Here is a 14,647-nt window from a genome sequence, read left to right as displayed (position 1 = left end):
TAAAACTAGCTTGTCTTAGTATTCATGTTCATTCCAGAGTAACAGAGAATGAGAAAAAGTATATCCTCTCTAAGACTGAACTTTGTCATATAAGAGAGGTCAGGGCTGAGGATATAAATGCAAATAGCATTTCAATCCATAGGTACAAGGAGTGTGGGTAGATAGTACCATACTCAGGCCTGGGCCACTAGAACGCTCAGAGGCGAAAGAGAGGTCGAGAAACCAATAAAGCAGAACTGAGAAGCAGTTGCCAGTGGCAGAAGACCAGGAGAGTGTGGTTTCTTAGAAGACAAGTAAACAGTGCTAGGCTAAGCTACAGTGGAGACCAAGGCAAAAGCAAATATATTCACCTCATGTACTTTTTAAATTGTTAGAGTTTTTTTCCAGAATATGAAAGTAAAAGAAAAACTAAAGTTTGAAAATATTATTTATGAATTTGCTTCCATTAGAGCCAGGGAGGTGAAACTATTAAAAAATTAGGGGTATATATAAAATATTTATACTCAATATTATGAGTTTTATTACATTTACTTTTAAATTTTTCAATATTTTGGAAAATATATTAAAATATATGCATAAAAATACATATATGTGAATATATTCACGTATATGCATACAGACAGGCGCACATGAAATGGGCCTCAGGCTCCATTATGGCTTGGCATTACACCGTTAGGTTTCATCTTCCTTTAAAATTTTTATGCTTATCACAGTTTTTTTAATTGATTTTGACTTTTTGAAATATTGCATTTGAATATTATTTATATTGATTACTGAGTTTTTAATGCAGCCCTTAAATTTTGTGCCTGAGGTGAGCAAAACACTCGCTCGTCTCCCCCTAATCTTGGCTCTGCAAGTGAAGAGATCATTACAAGGAAGAGAGAGCAATCTACTGGGCCAGATGCTGCTTGGATGGTCAAATAAGCTGGGAGTGGAAAACTGGCCATTGGGTTTAGCGACATGGGAGTCATTGGTAACCTTGACAACAGCGGTTTTGGTGAAGTATTGGAGGGTAAAATCCTGACTAGAGCGAATTCGAGACTGTTAAAAATGTACCTGCAGGATTTTAATTTATGGAGGTAACTATGTGACAAGGAGAGGCTAATGCCATTGAAAGACGATTTTTATTACTCACATTTCCTAAGAGGAAGAAGCATGCCACACCCTGCAGGCCACGTGGGAAAATACCAGACTTGGTCAGGAGGCAGAAGCAGGAACAAGCGGAAAGCATGGGCTGGAGACTGTTATATTTCTCTCAGGAAAGGCAAGGCAGGACAGGGGAAACAGCTGAGGATTGACTAGTTTGAATAATGTCGGCAGGTTCTGGGCTGTAGCATTGGTCTCTAGCTGCCTGGTACCTGAGCCTGAGTGATTTAGGGCAGGGTAAATATTGGCTTAGTGAGAGTTACATAAAGGAGTCGATTGGGGGTATAGACTCAGAATTGGTTGGTGGGTTTGTAATATGTCTGTGTGTTGCCGAAAGCTGGATCGCAAGGGTGATGTAAACAACTTTGACCATTAGCTTGGCCCCGCGATTAATGGATGCCAAATAGACAAAAACAGAATCTAAGAAAATTCAGTTAGAACAAAGACAGAAGTGTTAGTGAGGAAGTAAAGAAGGCAAAATTATTTTTATCTTTATTTATTTGCTATCTGTTTCAGTCTGACCTAGTTTGTTTTCAGATTAAATAGCCAACATTTTCTTATACTTTCCACAAGCTATCTATGTTAAAGCATATGAGAATAACCACTGAATTGACATTTCTTATGAAATGTTCAACATAATGCTGTTTTTTGACCATACCAGGATGAGAAAAAAGGCAGCCTTGAATCAAAGACAGAAATCAAATAATCATGAGATAAAATATTACTTCCTGTTGACATTTTATAACACTTAATTTACCTTTAGAAATGTCATATAATTTTTTCACCTTTATTCAGTCTACTTGCCTTCTTTTGAAAGGACTCCTCTCTCTCTTAGAATTTCTCAATGCAGTGTAACAATTTAACTAAAATGAAAGAGTGAGAGAGGAAGGAAGCCGCTGCATTATGGAAAATGTATACTATTTCTCAGGATAACTGAAATGAAGGATTCTAAACCATTTAGTCTTTATACTCACAACAACCATAACTGCCAGAATTCCTACATGTAGAGTAATTTGCATCTCTCTAGTCCATGAAGCCCATTAGCAATTTAATCAATAGACACATAAAACACTCAAGCTCAAGGAGCCCTGAGAGATCATTCACCCCAGTGTTTTTTATAAACACTCAGAGATCTGCAAAGGTCTTGAGGGTTCAGGTAGTAATAGTGGTCATTATGTCTGTTTCGATTTCTATTTTTAAAAAATCAGTCAACTCTAAAATAATTATTTTAATGTTAGGTTTCCGTTTAAAACATATATCGAGTGGACATGTGGTGGTTGATTGATAGGTGAGCTTGTTTATGATACATCTTTTATCACCACCAGCCGGCTTTAGGGTTTTGATCGGTACACAGTAAAAATTCTTTCTATTTTTATCATATATGTTTAATTTTCACCCTGAATGGACCAGTTTGAAGACAGAAAACACAGGGAACACTGATGCTGATATACAGCATGTGACTGAGGTGTCTAGAAATGATAATAATTCTGCCAGTTTGCCTTTTGATGATCTATGACTTCTGACTCATCAATATTCTCATATGAAACATGACACTACCTCTAAGATTTCAAAAGCCAGCCTTAAAAGAGACAATAAAGTAATGAATATATAAGTTTCCTATTCATTTACTAGGAATAAAAGCTACCCCATCCAGAAAGTGTCATCTGCAGAGAAATGCTTTCAAATGGCAGCCTGAAGCTTTCCCTGTCATGTCAATATTTAGCAACTGATACACACTATAAAAACAAACTCCAGAATAGCTAATGCAGTACTGAAAGAGAAGAACAAAGTTTGAAGGCTGACGGTACCTGCCCAAGACTTACTTAAAACTACAGTAATCAAGACATTGCTGTATTGGAGAAAGAATAGACAAATAGATCAATGTAAAACATAATTATATTGAACTCACAAACCTTTTGTTTTTAGAACCATATATATTTTGTATTTCCTAATATGTGTGTTTCTGTATTATTCTTTATTTTTATTTTTATTTTTATTTTTGGCAAGGCAACTTTGGTTGACCTCACAGACTGCAAGGACCTTGTCAGCTTACAAACTCTTATTTTTTTTATTTATTTATGCCTATGGCACCTGGTCTTTCTAAGTGGTCTCCCATCCAAGTACTAACCAGGGCCGATCCTGCTTAGCTTCTGAGATCAGACGGGATCGGGCTTGTTCAGGGTGGCATGGCCGTAGACTGTATTATTCTTACTCAGAGTTATTTCTTGAAAAGATATTTATTTTATTTTATCGTTTTGATTCCCAGTAACAGATTGGCGCAAAGGAGAAAAGAAGAAACGGGTTGAATAGCTGCTGTGGATTCATATATTCTTCTCACAGCTTTTCTGGAAGGCAAGTCAGAGCTTGGTGGAGGGTATTTAAATGGACTTCATGATCAATAGTAAGGTCTCTTAAGTTTTTCCATTTCTCACTCTCCCCCTAAAAAATGAAAGAGCTACAGTTTGATCTTCACCTTTGACATGTAGTAATTTAAACATCAAAAGGAGATTTTAGTAATGAGTTTCATACTTTTGAAGGAAAAAAAAGGTTTCCCATAGCTTTGTTGGCAACAGATAAAAGCACCGAATCAAAATAACCTAGATAAACTGCCTATCAAGCTCATCCATAAAATGTAGGTTCTCTGGTCAAAATAAGACTTTACATAGGTCCTCTCACTTCTTTAGAGAAACAATAATCCAATTCATCTACTAAACTGACCAACCGAAAGCTCACATTTAGATTTTTAAACTTCCCCAAAAGCCTAACAATGGCCGAAGTCATATCTACTCATCTACTGAGTCTTCATGCTGAATTGCCCTGTGGAGAGAGCTTGCCCTGTTTTCTTCTGTATCATGTTCAACTGTCATGTGATGACTACCTCAAAGCTTTCATCTGTTATTGTCTGGCCTCAGGGTGGAGATACAAATATTTTTCTCAGTTACTAATGGCCAACTTGGGAGTCGATAAGTAAAACCTTTTATGTTCTGACTTATTCTTTCTCCATATAGCACACACACAGAAAGATGCATATACACATATCTAATATATGTACATAATGCAAAATATAAGGAGAGTGTCAGAGAGACCAAATTAAGACCTTAAAGTAGGCAGTAATAAGAGTCAGAAGCACCACTTTCTCTTTAAGTACTGTGTTTGGAGTCGATATCACTGTCAGATTATTGCAATTGCCTCCTAACTGGTTTCCCTGTTTCAAATCTTGTCCGCCTATAGTCCAAGGTCTGCACATTGACCTACATGGCCCTGTAAGACCTTCCTTAGAACCCCTTGCTTCTAGAACCTCAATTCTTAGTCCTCTTTTATACTCGCTTTACTCCAGGTACTTACCTCCTGCTACCCCTCAAACATGTCAAACATAGCCATGCTTGTGGTATTTGCACTTGCTCTTCCTACTGCTTGGAACAGATATATGGTCTTCCATATATCTATAGGGCCCACCTCCTCGTTTACTTCCAGTATCAGGTCAAATGGCACCTTATCAGTGATGCTCTCCCTGACTAGCCTATATGAAACAGCAACACTGCTCCAATATTCCCTATCCACTTTCCCATTTTATTATTTTTTTCCAAAGCACTTACCACTATCTGATATATTGTTTACTTGTTCGTTCATTTATTATATTTCCCCCTAGTAGAATATAAGCCCCATGAAGGCATAGATTTTTTTCACTGCTATATTTCAAAAACTTAGAACATAAGAGATACCAAATATTAGCTGAATTAATGAATTTATAAGTAAATAAATAGATATTGTTTAAAGGCTTGACTGAACACCTGGGATTTATATTAAAGAGACATAATGAGACTGAACTCAGGCCCTGAATTAAGATGAAAAATAAAAAAAAAAAAAGACTAAGCCGTAGTCACAATACCAGAGTAGATATATCTGGGAGGTCTCAGACACCAGGCCAAGCTTGAAGGCATGTTACATGGAAATTTCCTCAAAGAATCAATAAAAATCAAATCAAGAGCCAGAAATTAAGGCAGAGGTCACAGGCTGAAAGAAAGAAAATAGCATCACAAACCAGAGTGCTGAGGAGAAGATATAAGAAATAATTTGTCAAATGAAACAATGAAGTGAATGGTATGGAGTTGGTTGAATTAAGCCAGAAGGTTCAGGTATTTTAAATCCAGTGGCCAGAGCAGAAGTAACAGGCAAGGTATCAATTCCAGAATTAGATTACAGAAAGCTAGAATAGACAGGAAACCTTAGGCAGAACAGAACCCAAAATGCAAGCAGAATTTGGCATCTGGGCCTCATTTGGGGGAAACACTTTAATGGGCAGAGAACTGGCACATTAGGAGACCAAAACCCAATCTTCAGTATCCAATGTAAGTGGACAGGTCTGCAAAACCAAGCAAGTATTACAAGAGTCCTGTTCCCAGATGAGAGGCTGTCTGTCTGCTGGCTAAGCTTGAAACTCCCATCAACTAAACCCAGGCAGACAAAGCCTGCTTCCCAAAAGGTGACTAGTTCTCTTTCTTTATAGAGAAAATACAAACCACAGATGAGAGCTCCCACATCTTCCCAACAACATTCCCTAACCTAATAACCTCATTGCAATGCATAACCACATATCTTCCCTTCCCTCCTATAGCAAAGAAAGAAGCAGCTGCACTTTTATCAGAATCGATCCTTTCATACATCTTGTTTCTCCTTTTCAAGGACTTTCTCTTTCATTTTCCCCTTTCTGTGGTAGGCAGAATTCCAAATCCCTGCTTCCCTGGTGTTCATGCCCTATATAATCCCTATCCCTCGATGTGAATGGGACCTCTTAATGTGGAAAATAGTGATAGAATAGTCACTCCTGTGATTATCTTATATTACATAAGACTCCTTTATACCAGACCCGGAGAGAAATTCTGGAGAAATTCTTCCATTGGCTTTGAAGAAGTTAGCTGCCATGTTGCGTAAGGTCCACGTAGCTAAGATCTGAGAATGGCCTCTGGGAGTGGAGAATTAACCCTGGCTAATAGCCAAGAAGAAAATAAGAACCTCAATCCTACACCCACTAGGAAATGAATTCTGCCAGGAACCTGAGGGAGCCTGGAAGCAGGTAAGATCCAGCCCCAGGCCAACACTTTGATTCAGCCTGCTGACCCAACAAAATAGCACCTGGACCTCTCACCCACAGAAACTCCAAGATAATAAATTTGTGCTTTTATAAACTTCTAAGTTTGTGATAACTTAATCGAGTATTAATAGAAAACAAATACAGTTTTGTACTTGGAAATGGGGTACGGCTCTAACACACACATAAAATGTGGGATCGACTTTGGAATCAGACAGTGGGAAGAGTCTGGAAGAATGTTGAAAAGCAACATTCTGGACAGACTCAGCAGAAATCTGGACTTGGGGCATGCCACTGGTGAGAACTCAGAAGGAAGTGAGAAAGATATTATTGCAAGCTGGAGAAAAGGGTATCCTTGTTATATAATGGAATTAAGCTTAGGTGAATTGTGTCCTATAGTTGTGTGGAAAGCAGAACTTTTAAATGATGAACTTGGATATTTAGCTAAAGCGATTTCCAAGCAAGGTTCAGCCTAGTTTCTTCATGCTGCTTACAGTAAAATATAAGACGAAAAAGAGGGAAGAACAATTAGACAAATACGCCTTCCTTCGTCTCCATCACACCTACCTAATATCTTTGCTTCCCCTCGCAGCCAAATTTCTCAAAAATTTCTGCTCATGCTATGTCTATTTTGTCATTTCACATTTTCTCCTCAACATACTCCACTGTTTTCTGCCTCTATCACTGCATCAAAACTGCTTTCACTAAGGATATCGGCGACCTTTGTATTGTAGGCTATTCCATTTATTGAACCTCTCAAGAGCATTCAGTAAAGTTAACCCACTTCCTTCTTTGTAAAACATTCTCCTTTTCTGGTTCTGTGACATGGCATTCTTCTGGTTAACTCTCTACCTCATTAACCACTGCTTGTTTTTTGTTTTGTTTTGTTTTTAAATCCCCCCATTACTGGTTCAATGCTCTGTGGTTTTGTCCTAGGCTCTTTTCTACAACTAAATTCTCTCTCAGGTGATTGATTCTTCCATGTTCATCACTTTAAGACCAAACCTTGCTGCTGAATCCCATACTCCAACTGTCTTCTTGACATCTCCATCTGGATGTCTCATAAATATTTTAAAATTATGTTTCAAAATAAAAATTATAATCTTTCTCAAAGTTACTCCTATTTCAGTCACAAGCACCTCTACTTACACGTTTGCCTTGGAACTATCCTTGACTTCTCTGTCCCCTCCAATTCCCACCTTCAGTCACTCATTGGGTACTGTAGATTATTCCATAAAGCATATCTCAAGTCTATCCATGTATGTGACCACTATCCTATTTTCACTTATGTTCTCCCTTCATTCCTCACTTAGCAGCCAGAGGGAATCTTCTCATATATAAATCTGATGTCAGTCCCATGCTTAAAACTTTTAGAATGCTTTCTATTGCACCTAGGAAACAATGTCAAAGCTTCTAAGACCCTGTGTGGTGCAGTCCCTGGCTACCACTCTGAACGGACTCTGTCATTCTTCCCTTAGCTCCCACCACTACAGCCACACTGGAATTCCCTGGGTTCCTGCCATATTTCAAGCTCCTGCTTCTGGGCTGTACCCTCTGTGAGAAATCTTCTTCCACTCCACTCTTAACATGTCTCTCTCCTAATCCTGTATATCTCAGCCTAAATGTCATGGCCTCAGAACGGCCTTCATGGAGCTCCCAAGCAAGATTCTATCTGTCTGATAACATTTTGGGAGGCTCCAACTATATTTTCTCACTAGTGCATTTTCATGGTTTTCAAATTTAGTTGTGAAAATATCTGATTAATATCTATTTCCACTACTAGGCCATAAACTCAGGGAAGCCTGGGACTCTGTCTTGTGCTGGTATCTTATAGTACCTGACACTATGTATGCTAAATGTGTGCTAAATGAAGCATTGCTAGAGATGTCCAAAAAAGCAAAGGGCTAGATCCTTTGAGCAGCTTTAATAATCCTAACAAATCCTCTGGAGCAGGGGTCCCTAACAATCAGGCCTGTTAGGAACCGGGCCACACAGCAAGAGGTGAGCGGCAGGCCAATGAGCGAAGCTTCATCTGTATTTGCAGCTGCTCCCCAGCGCTAGCATCACCGCCTCAGCTCCACCTCAGATCATCAGGCATTAGATTCTCATAGGAGCGCTGGTTCCTGGTGCCACAAAAGTTGGGGACCACTGCTCTGGAGAGTTTCCTACCTTTTCAGTCCCTAAACCCTAGATGGGTTATTAGTCACTGTTGCTTAATTAAAATAGGTCTTGTCCTCATTAAAGATGACACATATGTGTAATCTTAGGCAGCTCTTTAGGTTGCCCATAGATGCCAGGATATGGGCAACTCTCTTTACCTCTGGCAATCTAAATCTTACCACATGTATTTTTATCATCCTGCACATCCTGTACTACATTTAGCATACTTAATAATGGCAACAATATCCACCCTGAGTTGTACCAAGATATAATGTATTTACGCCTAAGTCTGTTTGCTCACATCAAGAAGCAGGAAGGAGTAGGAAGGAGCCAATGAAATCTCTCAATTCTATAGTAGTTTTGGTTCTAATATATACTTACTTAGCCCCATCCCGTAAGGAATTATAGATAGATAGATTGATAGATAGATATATAGACAGACAGATAGACAGTCATATATATGTATGATACATATTTATATGTGTATATGTGTGTGTACATAGATGTATTTGTGGATAGATGATAGATAGATAGAGAGATAGAGAGGTAGATTCCAAACTAATATAGCTTGTTTTTTACTGATACTATAGATTATGAGAATAAGAGGAGAAAGGGAATTCTCCTCTACCTGATCCAAGCATAACACTGTAGCTAGCTCACCCTCAGCTAGTGTGTACATACTGGTAAAACCTGAATACACAAATCTATGAAATGAGGAAAATAAATGAAATTGTATCTTATATTTTGTCAGGCTGATACTTTTGTAAAGACTATGTAGCTATCGTAATTTTGCTAGTATTAAATAGGCAACTTGAAAGAAAAAGAGAAAGCATGTTTTCTAATAATTACATCAAGGTAAGGTTATAACCTTGTGTACCATGAAAATAATAACATGATTTTGGAGCTTTTTAGTGAATCGGACTTTTTTTTGATGCCGCTTTATGAACAAGTCTTGCAGTCAGGCTCTGGAAGGTTATTCAAATAGGTAATTAAATACAACCTGTGCACTGACTGGCACAGAAGGTTTGGAAAGAAGAAGTCATACCTGCCGGCAATGCTCTTAGTTGCTGTGACAACAAGATTTGAGAAACTAGATGAAACCAAACACAGAGTCGCCATTCCAGAGCTGCCCGCTTTCACAGTCACAGGTAGATGAAAATGGCTCTTGCTCACCTCATGATGGAAAGTGTCAATAGAAACTGCCTGCAAACTTCTGACCCCATTGAAACCTATAGCCTATGCTGGGTATTGTTCCTTATGTTCAATTGTTGACTGAAAATAAGGATGATATTCAGTTGTAGGATGATAACTGGTTTTTCTTTTTACAAAATGTGTTTCATGATATCACAATATCATTTTCCTAATAAAACAATAAAGTACTAGGTGATTCCTAGGTTTGCCCTTATGATGGCAGAGAAAATCTTTGTACATCCATCACTTCTGAGATGGAATGCCATCTGGAATTCCATATTTGGAATGCCATGTCAATCATTCCTGTTAACGCTATAACCCAGCATGTCACAGCCTGCTAAGGACCTCTAAAAGCTCTATGCATGACCAAAGCATGAGTGTTCAATTTCCTGCGCTATAGCAACAGAGAAAGGGAGAAAAAGAAATACGAGTGAATTGCTGATGAAGGCCAAAGTTTCACTTCAGCCAAGGACAACTCACCTTATGCTTCTTCCTTGTTTTCTTGGTAGCAACTCAAAATTACACATTTCAACATCTGCCTTGCCCATTAAAACCTTGTCATATTTTCTTAGGGTCCCAGTCATTGCCAGGGAACAATAATGGATAAATTACAGAAATTGATCTCTTGTGTTATCTACCTAGCATTGTGACTCAAGCAAAATACCTTCCAATAGTGACTATTCAGTCTCATTAGGAGAGATGGATGAGTTGGTCAGTTCTACCAATATATTTCATGGCATGCCCCTAACATACTTGTGCTTAAGTGTCAACTTACCCAAGAACTTCAGTATCATCTCTTACCAAGTGATAAGGGAAATTTTGCTGTTCTTCATCCTCCTCTTTGCTTAGAGCATTCCTAAATGATTCAAATGGCCAAAGGCAATGGACCAGAGAGGATGCTGGGAATTTAGCCAACCTCCCTCCTATTACGAACTATCTTTTCTAGTTCTGCAACGAATATGGATTTTGCTGAACTGAACTGAACTTCTCTGAGCACCAGTTCCCTTAAGTAGGAAAGAGTTGTTTTGATGATTAGAAATAATGTATGCAAAGTAGCTAATTACAGATCTGGCTTTCGGTAGGCAATCAATAAATTGTAACTATTTTTATTTTGCTTATAAGCTAGGATTTCTACTGGGGTAGAAAACACTATGGAAAACTGGCACTGTCTAGACAAGGAACAAACATCTAAACTTAATTAAAGCCACAACCAGAGTCTGTGATGAGGAGCAGACCCTCAGAAAATGTTCACAAACATGTTTTAAGGCATATGTAGCACTAGTGACTGGAGGATATAAGACTTCTTCAGACCCTGGACTAGAATAAGGAAAGTGAGGTACTCAGGGTGCAAGATTTAAGAAGGCACTCACTCTCAAGTGCTGAGCCTGTACTTGCATGACATTGAAAATGGGTGCTTCTTTAAATATTATGCCCTGGACACTTCATTTGCCTCAGCCTAGTCCAGGCCTTGTCTGACCGCCATTTTGGAGCGGGTAGTCAGCCCACAGGGAACTTCCTCTGAACTCAGGCAGGAGAGAGTACAGTGCATCATGCGGGTGGAATAGGATAAGGGAAGCCAGACTAGCCATCAAGAGAACACTCTGGACTGAGTTGTTAGTGGTCTGGCATCACAGGAAAAGGAGGGGCTAGGGAACAATTACGGAAGAGAAAGGCAATTCCAGTTTAAGCCACTGCAGTTTTAAACGTCTTTTAGTAATGCACAACAGAGTGGTCCCTGGCAAAAAGGGTTGGCTATTCAGAAGGAAGTTTTCCTGCAAAGGGAAATGGTCTAAGACCTGTATTCTATTAGTTGCCTCTGTAAAGAGTATGAAAGCAATGCCCCCCAAAGACATTAATAATATGAATGTATATAGTTCACAGTTCTCCTAAGACTAATCTAATGAATGCTGTGTTGCATTTTACAAAGAGCTTTCAAATCCATCTTAGCTAGCCATTACAACTAAGATAAGTGGCAACGGAGGTACTGTTATTTCCATTTTACAGACACCTGAAGTAGAGAGGGAGTTACTGCCTTAGCGACAAGTTTTCAGGAGGGATTGTGGAAGATAGACAAGAATCTATGCTGAAGAAGGTCCCTTTTGAATCAGATGTTGCTTTAGATCCCAGATCCACCACAATTAGCTCTGTGGTATCAGGCAAGCGATTTCACTCTTCTTTGCCTTCTTATCAGGAAAATCTATGATACAAAATACTTAGCTCGTTGGGTTGTGGTGAGCATGAAATTAGAGAGCGGGTACAAACTGTTCACCGCATCTAGTACATAGTAAGTCCTTAATAAATGCTATCCTCCTTTATTCTTTGGACTCAATAATGTACTGACTCCTTGTCTCTCTGCTCGATTTTGTCATGTGCCCTTTTCTAGATGACTTCCCCTCTGAATGCTGTGGTCAGCTTCTCCAGCTGGAAGATGAATGACAAAGAAGAGTCCTTTGTTCATTAAATAAATCCTTTCACACAGCTAAATGGGAGGGGGGCTCTGTGAGCAGAACTGCAATGAAGGGCCATCATTTTCATTGGAAATAAATCAATGCTTGAATCAGAGCAATGCAGCTCAGGGATTGGGGTGGGAAGCATTTTTAGAACTGTCACTTTAAAAATATGTTCCCTCCTGCCTTGCGGCTCTCTCAGTGGGCAGATTTTAAAATAGAAACAAGTAACTTTAATTAGGCTCTAATTAGCCCCACAAGTTTGGTGAGCTAGGATAGTTTATTTTAGAAAAAATTATAATAACAGACGGAGGATTTTCCAGGCGCCACAACTTTAATTACAAGCCCAACCACCTCAAGCGTGCTTACTGGGCCAATTAAATCAGCGGGCAATGGCAGAGCTAATGCACTCTACACCAGACCCAAGCTATGATGATGCTTTCTACTTGAGTCTGTCTCCAAAGTAATTTGAAAACCAGATAACTTACAATGCTTACTTAAACAGAAGCAGGGGGCCTTTAAACCATTGTTAATGTATGATTAACTGAGATTTCAGAGACATGGAGGCTCTAGATCAGTGTTGCTTAGGGGCAGGCCCCCAAGCATATTTCCCTTCTTTGTTTCCGGCCATCCCCTAATATGGAGCTGTTCCTGTCTTCTCTGCACCCCTCCCTTTCGAGCCTCAGCAGGACATTCAGATAACTGACCAGTCCCCAGAGATGGAGAGACAGACAGACAGACAGACAGACAGACAGACAGATGAGAGATGCACTGCTCTAGATGCCCTTCCGACAGCTTCTGACACATCAGTGGAGCCAGCCCACAGGGGGTTTCCTCTGAACTCATGAAGAGCAATCCAAGGAAAACCAGTACCTCCTCCAATTCCAGTTACACACCTAGAAAGGGAAAGGCTATATAAAAGAGGCCTAACAGTTCCCTCACCATGATTGCAAAAGTGATGAGAGGTACCATGTCTAAACTGGCAATTTGACCTCTACCAGAGGTTGGAATGAGAAGTCCATGCAGGTAGGAAAATGCTTTTGATTCCTTCTCAAAAAATTCATTTTCTATATCACGTGGGAGAGAGATACAACATTTGGACCCAATGAATGGCCAGGTGGGTCCCGCCCACATTCACAGATCTAGTGAATATCCTATGAGTAAGGGCCTTTGATGCTGTATGTTAGGAGAGTATTCTGATGCCTTCCTTTTGTTTCTTCAGAATTATGTTGAAAAAGAGCCACTCAAGCAAGTTAATGTTGTCATCTCAAATGACTAATTTGATGGGAATAACATAGCAATCAATACGTGGGTGGCCCTATGTGCACCTGCCACTGAACACTGAGAAGTATACAGTGCTGGTAAGCTGCCACACATTAAATGACTCCTTTTATATTTCCTTATTTTCCATGGCATTGCTCATGGATCTGAACCTGGTGCACCGTGTGAGTCATTCACTCATCTAACAAACAGTTAATTAAGTACCAAAGGGGCATCTGGCACAGGGCTAGCTTCTGAAGGTACAAGGAGGAATGAAGTGGGGTCCCTCTACTTGAGGTCCAGGCTGCCTAGCAAGGGTGGAATACAGAGCCATAGCATCAGGGAAGGACAAAAAATGCAGAGGCACTTACCAAATGTCAAAACTCTGAAAATTAGCACTTCAATTTAATGAAGAGACAAATCGATGCTACTTGAAACCTTAGGTCTAATAAGTTCCATTTGAGATCAGCTAAATAAAATAACCCTTAGATAAACAGAAAAAGGGTAACGCTCCACCTTTTGAGTCACCAAAGGATAGTGTCCTGAGGCCCTTGACCTCAGCAACCCATTTACTGTAACCAGTGCTTCTCAGGCCTCCCTTGCCTACGGGAAGAATGACAGCCTCAAAATAGTCTTTCTCTGGTTCCAGACAACTTCTCATTTCTTCCAAATAATTACAGGAATCCTCAGGGAGAGGATTTTCTTACACATACTGTATCTACCGAAAGGCATGCCATTTTTTCTTTTCAGTTCTCTGGTTTATAATAGCTATGCCTCTGGTCTCTGACAAGACCAAAAGTGGCAGTGACATTAATAATAAAACTTGACATTAATAATAATAAACAACATTTAATAAGGGTATACGATGTGCCAGGCACTGTGCTAAGTGATTCATATTTGATTATAAATTTAGAGGTTATTTAATCCTTAAAACATTTCTCTGAAATAGATACTATTATTTGCTCCTTTTTCAATATAAAGAAACTGAGGCTCTAAGAAATAATCTTGCCCCAAAAAGGAAATAGTAGAACCAAGGTTCTAACACAAAAAAGCTAAACCCAGAGCAAACATTCTGCTGTCTGTAGGTGCTGACGATATTGCACAGAGGCTGATTATACTACAGGTCGCTGGTGCTAGTGTTTGTGCCAAGAGCCCTGATGCCGGATGTTACGGACAGAAGACCACGACTACTACTGTTGATGTCACTGTCTGGGTCATTCAACATCTGTAATGAAACACTACTGCTGTCATCACTGTCACCATGCTGGATGAAGCCCTTCCAATATCCCTCATTAAAGCAAAAAAAACCTCTTTTTTTTTAAGAGCCCTTTTTAACTCATTAGATTCTTGGCCG

The 14,647-nt window shown here is 39.4% G+C and overlaps 1 pseudogene; it reads right to left on the bottom strand.

Annotated features, from left to right (window-relative positions):
- Nucleotides 1–3,225: 3,225 nt before the first annotated feature.
- On the bottom strand, nucleotides 3,226–3,344 carry LOC112472577 (annotated as a pseudogene).
- Nucleotides 3,345–14,647: the final 11,303 nt, after the last annotated feature.

The sequence above is a fragment of the Pteropus alecto genome, unplaced genomic scaffold (assembly GCF_000325575.1).
Source record: "Pteropus alecto unplaced genomic scaffold, ASM32557v1 scaffold1099, whole genome shotgun sequence".
In the NCBI taxonomy this organism is placed as follows: Eukaryota; Metazoa; Chordata; class Mammalia; order Chiroptera; family Pteropodidae; genus Pteropus; species Pteropus alecto.
Note: the sequence above shows the minus strand (reverse complement) of the source record. Positions and strands in the feature narration are given on the sequence as shown.